This window comes from Lepisosteus platostomus, chromosome 27 (assembly GCF_059453375.1).
Source record: "Lepisosteus platostomus isolate fLepPlt1 chromosome 27, fLepPlt1.hap1, whole genome shotgun sequence".
NCBI classification, from domain to species: Eukaryota; Metazoa; Chordata; class Actinopteri; order Semionotiformes; family Lepisosteidae; genus Lepisosteus; species Lepisosteus platostomus.
This window is the reverse complement of record NC_142637.1, coordinates 1,504,685-1,519,792: the sequence shown is the minus strand read 5'-3', so window position 1 is coordinate 1,519,792 and position 15,108 is coordinate 1,504,685. Positions and strand designations below refer to the sequence as shown.

General features: G+C 44.6%; 1 protein-coding gene across 3 annotated transcripts in view; it reads right to left on the bottom strand.

Moving 5' to 3' along the window:
* gng7 (guanine nucleotide binding protein (G protein), gamma 7) overlaps positions 1-10,357 on the bottom strand; it is a 102,045-nt gene extending 91,688 nt beyond the window's left edge. Inside the window, exon 1 of one of the 3 annotated variants that reach the window (XM_088622240.1) lies at positions 10,222-10,357. The gene's annotated coding sequence lies outside the window, so the exon portion shown is untranslated. The other 2 variants (XM_088622244.1, XM_088622241.1) reach the window with 2 other exon arrangements.
* Between the last annotated feature and the right edge of the window lie 4,751 nt (positions 10,358-15,108).

Genomic DNA, 15,108 nt, shown 5'->3' with positions numbered 1-15,108 from the left:
TCACAGCTTGTTAGTGATGTGAATACAGACTTTGCACAAAAAAGAACAAAATACAAAAAAATGAAAAGGGCTTCTGTTAAAAAATGAACTACTAATAGCTCTAATGTGAGAAAACTGCTTTGTGGTTGTTGGATAGAGAAAATATTACCCCATTTCCTTATAAAATGAATTCCACAAGTCATTGAAAAAGCAGAATTCCAACCACATGAACAACACGCTCTTGGTGAAACAAGAGGGCCAAGTGCTGATGTCTGTCTCGCTAGGTTGTGCCTGCTGGAGATCCCACACCTGGAGAACAATCCGAAGCCTCAAAGCGACATTCCCAACATTCCCACAGGTTCATATCACCCCCCATCTGAGAGTCCAGTTTAGAAAGATGAACTTCAGCTTGCATGTCATAAACAAGCACAATGAAACGAAAACACTGCTCACCCTGAGACTCTGATGGATTTTACAGCTTCGTTTGTAAGATCTATGAAGGCTCCTGTGAAGCAACAGGCCGTTCCGCAGGCTGCAGAGGCAGAAATCCAGACCCACTTTCTTGCGCTTTTCTTTGGATTCACCGATTAAGCTATTACTGTATCCTCAGAGTTCGCACCTTTTGCTTTTCATGCTCTGTATTACTTATCACACTGATGCTGCTTCCTTTCCAGATCACTTAATAATTCACTGTGACATAAACCCAGTGTTTTTACTAAAAAACAAGAAAAAAAAAGATGCTGGGATCCATGGCTGTCCGGTGGACACGCCTGTGACCTTTAACCCCAGCCTTCGAAGGAGGATACAAAAAAAAAACCCACACAATACCAGGATGTCCCACAGGCCAAACCCACGTCACTCATTGCCAGGGCTGTGACGGGCGGGCTCTGCCAAGGCCCGGGCAGCACGCTGTCCCGGGAAGAAGAAAGGGGACCGTCCAGCGTGTAATCTTCGTCACGCTCCAGGCGGACGAGCCAAAGAGCGAGGAAATGAGAAGAACCGCTGCCAGGACCCATCCCAAACTGCACAAAGTCTCGGGAATTTCGAGAGTCTGGTTCTTGCCCCCCATCCCAGCAAACTCATCGCATCGACCCATCGATCCAGCACAGGGTGGAGCTGGAGCCTCGGGCACAAGGCAGGGTACACCCTGGACAGGACGCCAGCCCATCACAGGGCAACAGGCACAAACACAGGCAGACTGTGGGGGGGGGGAGAATCAGAACACCCTAAGGAAACCCACACAAACCCAGGGAGAACATGCAAACTCCACACAGATGGTACCTCAGGCCAAGAACGGAACCCAGGGCCCCAGAGCTGTGAAGAAGCAATGCTGACCTCTGCACCACCAGGCCTCCACATTCATCTACTTTTTACAATTTGGTGACTTATTTAAAACGGGCTGATGGAGAAATCGCTTTAAACAACAATTCTCTGTGGGATCTCTCGGACTGTCTCTGGTCCCAGACCTGGTGAACAGGGCGCAGGGGCTCATGGGCTCTCCACTCATGCCTGAAAGAAAGTCCTGGCTCTCCTTCACATTCTGCACATCCTTACCAACAGCAGCTGCCGGGTGCGTCTGGATTGTATACTAGACCACTGTGCTACTTCTTCATTCGTCCTTCATGGGTTAATAAACAGATTCAAAACCTCTTTGTAAAAATGTTTTCAATTAGTGCTCTTAGAAAAATCATCTGATTGATATGCATTGTTTCATTTTTCAATGCATAAACTGAGGAAGATGGTGCCATATGACATTTTTGACAAAACAACTGTCTGGAAGAGAGAAAATGGGCTTTCAGTTTCTTCCATGTCCCTGTTTTCTTTACCGTCTTGTTGAGTGCATATTGGAAAGGCGCAGCAAAACACTGTGTAATTACTAAATCTGAAAGGCACAAAGGAAAATGGGATGCTCCTGAAAAGTGAATATTCTGGTTTTTGTGCTAGTCAATAGATTGCTGAAAAATTAGCCACAGCAGAACCTAAACTGGTTTACAATTTCAAGGAATGAAATATCGTTTTTTTAGAAGAAAAGACTCGTTCTAATTGAGGAACTGGAGACAGGGTGGCGCTGTGTGTGTTGATTTCTGTTAATCTAATTCCGTAAGAAGATTAATATGACTTCCGGAGCTGTACCTCTCCCTCAACATAACAACAATAAAAAAAGAGACGTTAACTGCACGTCATGCTCTAGATTGTAATCTCAAAGCAGAGTTTTTTTCTCCCCCCAAACCCTGGTCTACAGCCAGCAAAAATGAACGGTGTCCCAGACAATTTTTGGTTTGGTTTTTGCATACCACTGAAGCTAAAAGACAGATCTCTGTGCTGCTCAGTCACTGTGAGCCAGGGATCTGGTTGCTGGATGAGAGCAAGAAAAACTGGGAGCGCAAAAGTTCTTTTAAAACAATGAGCTGATGTCTTCAGGAAAAAGCTAACAAGTCACATCTCACAAAAGGTTACAATTTGAGAGTTCTTTTGCTTTGAGGTGAACTAATCTGATTCCCAGGCCTTCTATTAGTTAACTTTTTTCCATTTCATATCGACTCCCTTCCAAATGACTGATTTATAAAGAGGCTCTCAGCCTGTGTGCCAAGCTGGGGAACAATAGAAGCCCCCCCAGCTCCCGAATCCACCTATCAGAGTCATCCGTCGGCCGAGCCAAGGCGAGCTGGAGGAGAGAGGGCACTGCAGATCCCAGCAGACTTTGCTGCACTGCAAGCCCAGGGGACCTGACCTCAGTGGTGCACAGCCAGTGACCTGCACATCTCCAGTCTGCCTCCCATCATTCCCTCACAGGACGTCCCCACACCAATCCTCTCCCTTCCCACGCTTCCTCGAGAGGTGAAAGCTCTCGGGATCCCAGGCCTCAGCGGGTCAGATCAACCGCTTGCTCTAGTGGGCAACACCGGTCACAGGGAGGGTGGGCAGGAAAGAGGGCATGACTTGTCGGCAATCGAAGACAATCCCCCGGCGCTGCACTTCTCATCGGAGGAGGAGCAACAGTTCGATCAGAGCCCGGCCCCTCTGACGGCCAGCAGCCATCGCCGGCCGAGACGACCACCTTCTCGCTCTCTCCGCAGGTGGGATTAGTGAAAGACACACCAAAGCGGAGACAAACGAGTGGAAATAAATAAATAACTTCCACAGCTACTTAGCAACCGGAGTACCAGCCTAGAGAGCTAATGGTGTCCAAACAGCGAGTTCGTGACCAGCACTGCGTGGCCTGGAAACGAAAAACTGTTCGCAAAGTACCACATCCCAGTAACTCTCCTGCTTTTGTCAGTGACAGCCCAGAGACGGACCTCAGACTTCAGACTGCCCACGTCCAATTCGTCTCTACGTCATCTGGAGATTTAATTTTCCATCCGACGATAAGCCCCCCCTAAAAGAAGAGACTTCATTGCCTTTGGGGTGAAGACGCACTACGATACACACACACCCAGCCGTGAACTGGAGATGCTGGGACTTGTGCAGCTCAACCTGTGGTCTGGGCACTGGATCAGAAGTTAACCTCCGAGCGAGTCGCCCTCCTTCGCACATCCTTTATGAAAACTCTGTGGTCTGGCAATAACCTCTTCCCAAGTCAAACCAGCTCCAAACCAGTTAGCAGGTAAATATTAAGCAAATGAGATGTAATCCGTCTGCACACGGATCTTAAGGGCCACTGTTTTGTCTCCACAGTATGCAAGTCGCCCATCCCTGCAGAAAGAGGACCCACTGCTCTCCTGTTTCACACCTGCCCAGCAAGTGGCAAGGAAGGGCCCTGCAGCACACCCACATGAGGAACCTCACCCCGGCACCTGGAAACGAGGGCTCATCAACACAGATCTAGCTCTTTACATCTTGTAGAACACTCAATCAATTCATTCCTCCAGTGTCTCAGTGAAATTGACAGGTCTTGTAGTGGACATGCGCTGAAAGTCAGCTTCCCTTGTGGTTGCGAGTCCACAGAGTTCATGGCGAATTTTGTAGTGAATTTACGCCCAACACACCCAGAAAAATAAACCCCTAATGCACCTAATGGCTCAATATGCTTTCCCTGCAAGTCATACAACAGGATAAGGTCCCGATATTTAAACGAAGACTAGTGGTTTTAAGAGGTGCTATTTTGGTTAATCAGGGGGAGCTCATTAAATAACATCCCTGTTTTTCACACGAGAGAGAATAAACACATTTGTACAATTCTATCCAAAAGGTTCTGGGGTACAATTTGGACCAGTAAGTCAAATCTGAATAACTTTTAAAAAAGAGTTTGTTTCCTCTCGCTCTCTCATTAGGAAGAAAACATCTTGTGTTATTAATTCCCCAGCAAGCACATTAGTCAATACAGAAGCAATGAAGCAGTTCATCAAGTCAAAGTGTTAATCACCTCAGCGTCACTCAAAACCCCCAGCAGAGAAGAGAAGCGCTTCTCAATCATCCATTCTGGTAGCTCTGTTGCAGGAATGTTAAAACAGAGCACAAGTGACGCAGGTATGGAATGAAGTGATCAATAAAATAAGAAGATCTAATCTGGCTCAGTTGAGGTGGCAGTAAGAATTTTACAGTCCAAATGTACTTTCCACAAGAAAGAAATTCATGATGGGACTTGAGGCACTCTAAAAGGCAAGGCTATAGCACTATTGAATCTTCAAGAATTCACCATGTCAAGAAATATTGTTCTGAATGGCATTTTTACAGATGTACGTTAAACGCTAAAAAGCATCCCTTTACTGTCCTTTTCAAAAATCGCCACCAACATAAAATTAAATCAGAAGTCACACAGCATAAAAATTAGTTAGGATGAGAATTTTTCTGTTGAAATTAAGTGAGACTTCACGGGTTGTTTTACACAGATCAAAATGAAAGGCTTTAATACAAAGAAAACCAACTTTTAGCAGACATGTGCACACAGCGAGCCAGGTCTGTCACTTCTGAAGCATGGAGCTCCTGTTGGAAGCTTGACTAAGCACAACAGCTCACCACACCAGCAAAGCACCAGTTCTTGCAGTGGGCTTTTCCAAAGGCACTTTCAGGTCAGTTCAGGATACAGTTAAACCTGCTCAGTGGAGGCGGAACTTTTCCCCCAACAAACAACTGAGGTTTCTGAAGAACTTTTATTAAGGTCCCTAATGTAAGGTCCATTCTTCAACTAAACATCACAGGAATTCATTATAACACATGCACTTGGATTGGGAACCGGATACGACAGGAATCAATGCAAAATCTATAGAGTCATGACCTCTTACAGGGCAGATGTAGGAACTGGCGTACAGCAGGGGTACATTGTAGGCCCAATGCTCTTTTTGATCACCAACAGTTTAGATCTGGGTATAGTTAGCAAATTAACCAAATTCACTGATGACAGAAGTATAGAGGGAGTAGCATCAAACAGCATCAAGAGACTTATGATATGACAGACAAGATCGTGGATTTTGCAGACACATTTAAAATAGACTGCAAAGTGATCCACACAGGAAGTAGAAGCATGCATTATACATATCACATGAGCAATTCAGAGCTATAGGACCTACTCGTGAAAGAGATCTGGGTGTTTATACAGATTCTTCCATATGTTCATCAATACAATTGGGGGAAGCTATAAAACTGTATAGAAATATAGCAAAACAAGTGTGGAATTTAAATCAAAGGCAGTTCTAGCCAAACCTCTATCTCTTCAAGGTAGTTGAGAACAGGCGTCTCAAACTCTGACACCAGAGAACTTAAGGGCCCTCCGATTTTGTTCCAAACTGAGAAGTCAATTAAACCTAAATATTTCCTTTAAAATATTCAAGATTTAAAATGTTAGTTAATTACTCACAACGTTCACTTTTTTAAAGGTACAGTTGCTTATAAAACACATGGAAGCCTGGTTAGAAGAACTATATTTAGGATGTTAGTTAATTAGAGCAGTAATAATAATAATAATAATTGCTTACACTTATATAGCGCTTTTCTGGACACTCCACTCAAAGCGCTTTACAGGTAATGGGGACTCCCCTCCACCACCACCAATGTGCAGCATCCACCTGGATGATGCGACGGCAGCCATAGTGCGCCAGAACGCTCACCACACATCAGCTATCAGTGGGGAGGAGAGCAGAGTAATGTAGCCAATTCATAGAGGGGGATTATTAGGAGGCCATGATTAGTAAGGGCCAATTGGAAATTTGGCCAGGACACCGGGGTTACACCCCTACTCTTTTCGAGAAGCGCCCTGGGATTTTTAATGACCACAGAGAGTCAGGACCTCGGTTTTACGTCTCATCCGAAGGACGGCGCCTGTTTACAGTATAGTGTCCCCGTCACTATACTGGGGCATTAGGACCCACATGGACCGCAGGGTGAGCGCCCCCCGCTGGCCCCACTAACACCTCTTCCAGCAGCAACCTTAGTTTGTCCCAGGAGGTCTCCCATCCAGGTACTGACCAGGCTCACACCTGCTTAGCTTCAGTGGGTTGCCAGTTGTGAGTTGCAGGGTGATATGGCTGCTGATATGCTGTAATGTATGCGAGGTCTTAGCTGGAAAAAACACAAAGGTATCAGGCCCTCCCATCTGCGAGTGCATAAAATAGGGGTTATAGAGGAGGTCTGCTAAAAAACAAAATAAAAATTAGGAGGGAGAATAACGAACTTCTTTACATCACGAGCAGACCATGTGGACGTCCTAGTCAGGCAGTTTAAGCCCCAGCTACAGGTTCCTTCAGGAATAATTTGCACAGAAGTCTAGATTCACTCAGCCACTAAAGTACCAGACAAACCTGATGGGCAGAACCTTCTCACCTGCATCTCCTACGTACTGTATTTACAATCGCTCCTACATATTCTGCCATCATGTACCAGCGCACCATGAGAATCATTCCATACCAGATGCCGCTACGTCTTACAAATTCAGCCTTTCACACCAGCGGGTATCAAACTGTAATGGCCAATTAACACAAGCAATAAAGACAGCATCTGGAAAAGCAATCCAACCAGCTGTGACAAGCTCGTCCAATTGACTAAAACACAGAATGTTATTTGGCATTCAAGACAGCACAAATCCTTGCCAAAAAAACAAGCAAAGAACACAACTTCACTAGACACACTGTGAAGTCTAAGACAGCTGCAGCTGAAGAGTTAATGTGTTCTAGAATGAATTACTTTTGACAGCGTTCACCAGTGTGCTTACCTAATAAGCTTAAAATAAAAATCAATTCAATACAGGGAGGGATTGCTTTTTTCAGGGCTGATCAACAAGTGCTTCTAGAAAGCTCATTGGTCTTATCTTTGATAAGCTAGATAAGCAGAATTACCATTTGTTCCAGATCACTGGATCACTAGTTCTGGATCGCTATAAACCTTTCAGGAGTGTGACTCCCTAGAAACAAGCACATTGCATTCTGTGAGCAACGTTGGTCTCCAAAGCCCTGTCCCAAAACACTGCCAGAAAATTCTCACTGCCAATGACGTTGCTTAACATGCTAAGGAAGTTTCAAACTTAAAGTCTTGCACCTTTCTAGATCTATCTTTTATCTGCTACAGTTCCTTCTCAACAGCTTGCCGCTAAGCGCTTTTCAGAACTATGTTACAGTTAACAGCAACAGCAGACCGTGTGGGCACCCAGGAGAGGAAAACAAAACCTCCAGGTGGGAGAAAAGAAACCTCTGAGGGCCCCAGGCCCATCAGTTGCTCCCCTCTCTCCCAGCAATGCATTAGCAGTACATTAGACCCATGGAGTGTTTCCTTGGAAACAAAACCTGTGATCTCCAGGTCTGCACTTTCACGGAAGGTACTTTGGGGGTCCCTTATGCTTTGTAGAGGTATCCCATCCACCTGTTTTCGAACGCTCTTTATCCAATTCAGGGCCAAAGGGGAGCTGAAGCCTACGCAGCATGTAATGGGCACAACGCACGATACACCCTGGACAGGACACCAGTCCATCACAGGGCAAACACTGACACACTGACACACACACACACACACACCGGACAGTTAACTTTCAATGTCAGTGCACTGTGGGAGGAAATGGGAGCAGCCGGAAGCAATCACAGGGAGAACCTACAAACTCCACACAGATAGCACCCCAGGTCTGGAATTGGACCCAGGGCTCCAGCGCAGTGACGCAGTAACGCGAACGGTGCCACCCTATAGAGGCATTCTGTTCCTAAAATCCACAGATCACAGAAGCATGTCCAAGGCTGAGCCACTGAAACTATAGTCCATCGACACCTTCAGACTCTTTGTTTTTCTAACTAAGGCCGAAATGACACTCAATTTAGCTGCCTTGAGAAACGAAACATCCACCAACTGCACTCACCAAACATATTTCTATATCTCTGGGCAACAAGTCAAGAAGCTCTAACCCTCACACACCAGAGCCAACAGGAATTCTACGTGTTTAAACAAGAAAGGAACCAGGAAATCAAACAATGCAAAGTATATAAACACAACCCAGCCGAGAGGAGACAGACAGCGTCCAGGAGCCTCACTTTTGTCTCACCTCCAGCAGACCAGAGCATTAAAAAAAAAAAGAGAATGGAGTTTTCTATACTGATGGGCCCTTTATTTTAATTAATAACTTGGAATCACGCATATGCAGGGTATAGCTAGAGAAACAATCTTAGAATGACATTTCTGAACTGAACACTCAGCAGTGACAGCACATACACTCTTCCTCAACAAACACCTCCATGAGAACGGTGCCTTTTCTCCTGACTGTGTCCCGGGTTGAGTGCAGGTCACAGAGCCAAACGCAGACGGGTAACAGCCATGGCAGAGACACTCTGGGCTCTCAAAACCAGACACCTGTCTGACAGGTGAATGTTGCTGGTGTACCCCTGACACAATTACACTCTGCGCTCTCAAAACCAGACACCTGTCTGACAGGTGAATGTTGCTGGTGTACCCCTGACACAATTACACTCTGGGCTCTCAAAACCAGACACCTGTCTGACAGGTGAATGTTGCTGGTGTACCCCTGACACAATTACACTCTGCGCTCTCAAAACCAGACACCTGTCTGACAGGTGAATGCTGCTGGTGTATCACTGACTAAATTACACAGAAGGGGGGGGAAAAAAAAGCTTTCCTAGAAAATCAAGCGTCTCCTGCTCAACTTTTCACGACATAATTGTAGCAGAGGTGCCAAACACAGGTAACTGGAGCAGTAGTGCCACTCGCGCTCAGCAGTTTGGGAGAATTTCCTACGACATACAGAAACTCACCAAAATTAAAGTGATTAATTTCACATAAGAGGTGAACAAGTTCGCATCACTGACCTAAGTTTCAGCGTATAGCGTGAACCACAATGCATTAGAAACGTTCAGGCGTAAACAAACGTTATTAATAAGAGTATGTAGACACCAAACGGGGGGGAAAACTCTGGAAACCCTCCTGTATTCTGCCTATTCGAATTATTTCAAACAGTAATCAGAAATTACTTCCTACTTTCCGTCTATCTGACAAAACGGCTCTTTCTTCAGGACTGAACCTTCCAACAATGTTGAATTATTAATTTATTTATAACCGGGGAGCAACAATTTATATTCACACGACGGCGTGCTCCAGGGCATTATTTCCAGAGCCGTTGTACTCGGTTTTCTGGCTAACGCAAGTAATTAAATAATCCTCACCGCAAGCAAACCTGAATTCTGTTCTAAAAAAAAAAGAAATCATATATTTGAGTTAGAAATCCACGCAGTCCATTGTATTCCGTGATATATACCGGCCTACCGAGCTCCCCAGATCCCATCGCACCTCAATTTTACTCGCTGTCTCCCTGCTTTTCCACACAGGACCTGGAGAAACACACACTGTCCCCCTAAATACCAGCCAGACATCTTACTTCGCAAAACGCAGAATCACTTTCTGTGCGATTTGCGGGGACAAAATTCGTATTGCAATCGCGTCTCACTTAAAAAAAAAAAGAGAGATACATTTATTCCTTTGCAGTATCGCCACCCCTCCTCGGTCGCTACTCTCTAACTCGTCCGCTGGCGTGTTTTTCCCCCCTTTCTTTGAAGAATAAACAGAACAATACGCAGGGTTTAAAAGACCACTTGGTGTGTTAGCTTAAACCCTCCTCTCCACACTCCTCCGCCGCTCGTCCTAGCGAAAGACCGAAAGCGATACCGGACCCGAGCCGCCGTACAGAACCGGCACAGGAGCGGTGCGTAACCCCCGTCCCCCGCTTGCAAGAAAATTACACATTTCGCCAGAAGGGCATGCTTTTTTTTCTCGCACCTGTGCAATAAATTATAAACAGCGTTGCATTAAGCTACTCACCACCGAATGGTTGATCTATTTAAAGGGCCAGGTCCTCTCTCCCTCTCGATCCACCGAGCCCACCCCCTCACCCGAACCGGAGTCCACCCTACCCCCCTCCCTCGCCTCTTGTGACAGCGCGCTCTCACACAAACATGCTTTATTTTCCCTTCCCTCGGAGCGGACCGAGATCGGCTCGCAGGGAGGCGGGCCCTGTCCGGCCCCGACAGCCAATCGGCACGCGTCTCGGCTTACACTACAGCCGGGCGGGTTAGGCTGTGCCTTCCCCAGCGCCAGCGATTTTGGTCGAAGTAGCTGCGGTTGTAGCTGGCTGCTTGCCTTCGGCGCAGTACTCCATCCAGGCATTAGCCTGGTGTACTAGCTCAAACCCTTCATGTCTTTACGAGCTGTGGTCTGAGTGGCAGCTGTTCGTCCTGAATCTGGCTGAAGGGGGCCAACAATAACCCAACAATCTGTCCTGGTTGAGATGCACACCTTCAAAGACGCTTGGAGCTTTGCATTGTCCAAGTGTATATAGTGCAGTCATTATTTTTTTAGGTTTCCTTATTCATATTTCAATTATTACCAATTTCGATTTCGTTATTTAATTACTGTATGAGTAGTGGTATTGGACAAAAGTTTAAGGCCTTAAAAAACTTAAGAGGTACAAATCACCTGCAGGTCAAAAGGCTGGCATTTCTAAACAGTCTGAGAACAGAACAGATCTCAGCAATATTATCTCATGTTTCACACAACCTGCATTCAAAATAACCGAGCAGCTTTCCCTGTTGTTAGCGGGGTTGCCAGAATAAGTGATTTTGCACAACCGGATAATAACGAGTTGGTTTGCTATCTTGTCACGGCCCACGACGATCACAGCAGTAATTGAGAAGCTCGCTACAAAGTAAAATCACGGACAAACATCTACGGCTACACTGGGAAGCAGAACAGGATTATTAGAACGCATCCAATCTCACGTGTTTTTTTTCCGATTTTAGTTGCTATGGACAGTATCATTTCCCTTTAAGAAACGGGGTTTTGCTTCTGATTTGTCAACTGCAAAATATCATTTGCATTAGAATTACATTTAGCAATTGTAGCCAAGACAATGATTTGCTGGAAAATTTTTAGAATTGCAGATTTGGCGGTGCGGTGGCTCTGTGGCTCAGGATCTGCACCAGTGGCTGGAAGGTGGCCAGTTTGTATCCCGCGACCAGCAGAGGAATCCTACTTCGTTGGGTCCCTGAGCAAGGCCCTTAACCCCAACTGCTCCAGGGGTGCCGTAGAAATGGCTGACCCTGAGCTCTGACCCCCAGGCTTCTCTCCCTGTCTGTGTGTCTCATGGAGAGCAAGTTAGGGTCTGCAAAAAGACAAATTCCTAATAAAAGATATGGCCAGATAAAAAGTGATCTGAGTTAATTACTTGTAACTCTGACCATCATGATAACATTTAAACAGGTAAAATGTACATACATTAAGGCTCATTAAAAACCCCGAAAATAAAAAAAAAGTTGAAAATGATTTTAAAGATCTCACCTTTGCATTCACATTTAGAAATTCGAGTCTTTATTTCAGGGGTTTTTGACACATGAATAGTGAGTTACAGTATCGTAGCTCAAACTATGGATTATTCTGCCACCCTGGGTGTTTCTAACACGATGTTGTCAAGGGCAAACAGTGGATCCTGTGTGTCAGAGACCCCACTTACCCATATGGAGGTATGGTCAGCTCTGACAGGACACTCGTCACTGGACCACAGGGTCATTGTGTAAAATGGTGGCACCCTTCCCTTCAGACCAGAAGGTCCTACCCAGCCGTGACGAGGAAACTGCGCTCTAGGTCCGGAGCTGCGATTTTCCAGCTGACCCACTGAGGTACTGACACCCCCATGGTCCTGGGACGCTCTTCAAAAGAGCAGAGTGACTGACTTGGATTAATGACTATGCATGCTTCTCCATTGTTGCCATATTTAAATCTCTAGTTTTGATGTGCTCCAGTATCGTGAAATAGACACAACACTGTTGCTGTAGAAGACTGGAATACTGCAGCAGCCTTATTTAGTGAAGTGTTTATTCACACAAGTGCTGCTGAGCCAGACGCGTGTTTGATGTGCTGGTCGGGTCCCGAGGGCTGCAGACGGGGGGATATCGATTCACACAGTGGGACTCTCAGCAGGAACACGTCTCACACGAAGAGACGGAGTGAACCACATTGAACACTGGGGGCACTGTTTCCCAGTATCTAAACAGAGCCTGGTCTGACAGAATCCTGTCTCCAGTATATTTACAATATTTATTTAGTTATCTCGCTTGTTATCTTATTTTTGACTACGTGAAGATAAGAATGCTATTTGTTCAATCTATTCCCAGAGTTCTTCTCGGTATGAATGTAATATTATTTATAGTGTTTCCAGGTGCACAGGATTTTCTGTGAAGTATTCTTCTGTGTAGAAGAATACAGAATCTACCAGCCAAGAGGATGTTAAGAATTGGTTCAAGTGGTGTTTCCTACAACACGCCCTCACTTTTCAGATGTTGGCTCCACTTACATGTGACTGACATATGTCAATGAGTTTATAACGTGATCACTTTCCACTTAATTTTGCATACCAGATAGAAGCATTCCTGTACACATTTATTCCCACAGAGAAACCAATACTCTGCTCATTATTTAGTATTAGACAGAATAAGGATATATCCAGAGCAGAACTGACTATGCAGTAGCACTGCCCTCTACAGGACATTCCTTAATGCAGAACTGCTACTTACCTTCCACAAGAAGTTGAGAATCATTTCTGTTTTTATCATAATCATTTGAAATATCATCGCAAAAGGAATAAAGACACACACTTGTATATGGAAGCCTGATGCACGAGGTAGAGCCTGGCACAGTAGAATAATGTTGACATTTACACCATGAGAGATCTGCATGAATCCCATTTTAAGGACTCTTTCTGTAATAGCACCAGGCTCTCCAGACACGCACAGCACTCGGAATGATCTGAGTATACAAAGTGAATTTTGTAAAATTTTGGGGACAAAAACAAGAGGGATGGGCTGTACAATACCAGCGAGACGGGGTTCCAGAACTATTTCATTTAGAAGGTCTGATAAAGGCTGAACAATCAACCATCTGAGCAGGCAAGGCCATCTGACTGCATTTAAAAGCAGAGGCATGTCCAGGCAGAAGAGCTCCCAGGCTTTAAGAGGGGAAATGGAAGACTAACAGCCTCTCCACTACATGCTGGTGAACTGCAAAGTGTATTTATAGCCCTGGAGAAACAAGGAAATAGAGATTGTGGCTGCAGAGAGTTAGAGAGAAATCAGTGTCTCTGATCACCTCCCTGAGGACAGACACGTCAAGCATGAAGCAAACACGACATGCAAATACAAGACATGAGTCACAGGTCAGAACTGCAGTGAGCGGAGCTGAGAAAACTCTACCTAGGTGCTTTTCTGGGGCTTGGGGGAGATCACAGAAGTTAAAGCAGAGAGTAGGGAGTAGGATTACTCCCAGGAAGCAAGACATTTATGAGAAAAATGATTACATCTGTTTTTTTTCAGAGGGAAGGCATCTTATGGATGTATTATAAGACTCCACCATTCAGCTTTTTCTAGTATTAATTTTTACATTCGGACTTACATTTGGAAAGCCTGCCTTTTTGGGATTCAACATAGTTAATTTTTGAAAATCATTCTTCCAAAAAACATATGGTAGTCCTCCAATGTCATGCCTATGTAATAAAACAATTCTAATCTTATGTGCTGAGGTGTAATGCAGTATCATACATTTATGCCTGTTAAATTCCAGACCTCTGTCCAAAATACAGGTACACATTTGTTGTGCAAACAGTAATTAAGATAACTGAGGAAGCTGGAATTGCTAACTAGCTAGTGGTCTAGCCAGTTGTATTCCTCTTTTGTAAACTTGTCTAACTTGTCCAAGATGCTACCCAGTAGATTACAGCCTCAAAGTAGCATTTTAGTGCTTTTCATACACATATAAGCTGTCATAATATTTTCTTGTGTTGTCCCTAATATGAATTGATGGAAACCAAACCAAAAAATTATAATAAAAAGATATAAGTCTAAATATTTATTATATATGTTTTGGGATTAATAAGTGCATTTTAACACTCAGATGATTATACTGTATCTGTTTCCTTAGTTTGTTTTTTCCAGAAATGAGCTTGTTTTCCTTTACAAACCATCTTGCCCCTTTTTCATGGTCTAGTTGCTCAAAGCTGAAAATCAGAAAATTCATTCTGCTCTGGACTCCTGTCAGCAACAGAGACAAAGAGCTTATGAGCTCTTCACAACTCAGCTAAGACTGGGAGGCTGGGAGAGAAAGGGTCTACTTTAGATTGAGAGATACAAAGGAAGAAATCGGTGCTACATCTTGACAAATCCACAGGATAAAGCCTTTGGGATGGGAAGGGAAAGTTTGTTGTGCAGAGTTTCTTTGCTGTTGGAAACCATATTGAAATAATCTCAGCATCTGAAATATGGAATCAGATAACAAATATGGGTTATATCCTGTGATAAAAGGGATTTGATATTGAATGCCATCTGTCAGGAGCTCCCAAGGAGCATATGTAGCCTCCCCTCACTATTCTCAGAAACTAAGGCCAGCAAAAAGCATGTTGTCAGGCTAATGATGGATTTTCCTTCTGTTACAATGCGCTATTCACCACTGAACCTCTCAAAGAGCCTCACACTGAATCGCGCAAACGATTCAACAAATGTAACAATGTACAATGTAACAAAGCGCAATAATGAAAACATCAATTTATTGCAATTTGACACTTGAAATTTAAGCCGTCCTGGAATTCAGACACACAAAACGATTTAGCTCTGGGTGTTTTGTTGATCCCAAAGGAACGGGCGAGGCAGAACGACTGGCCTGTGT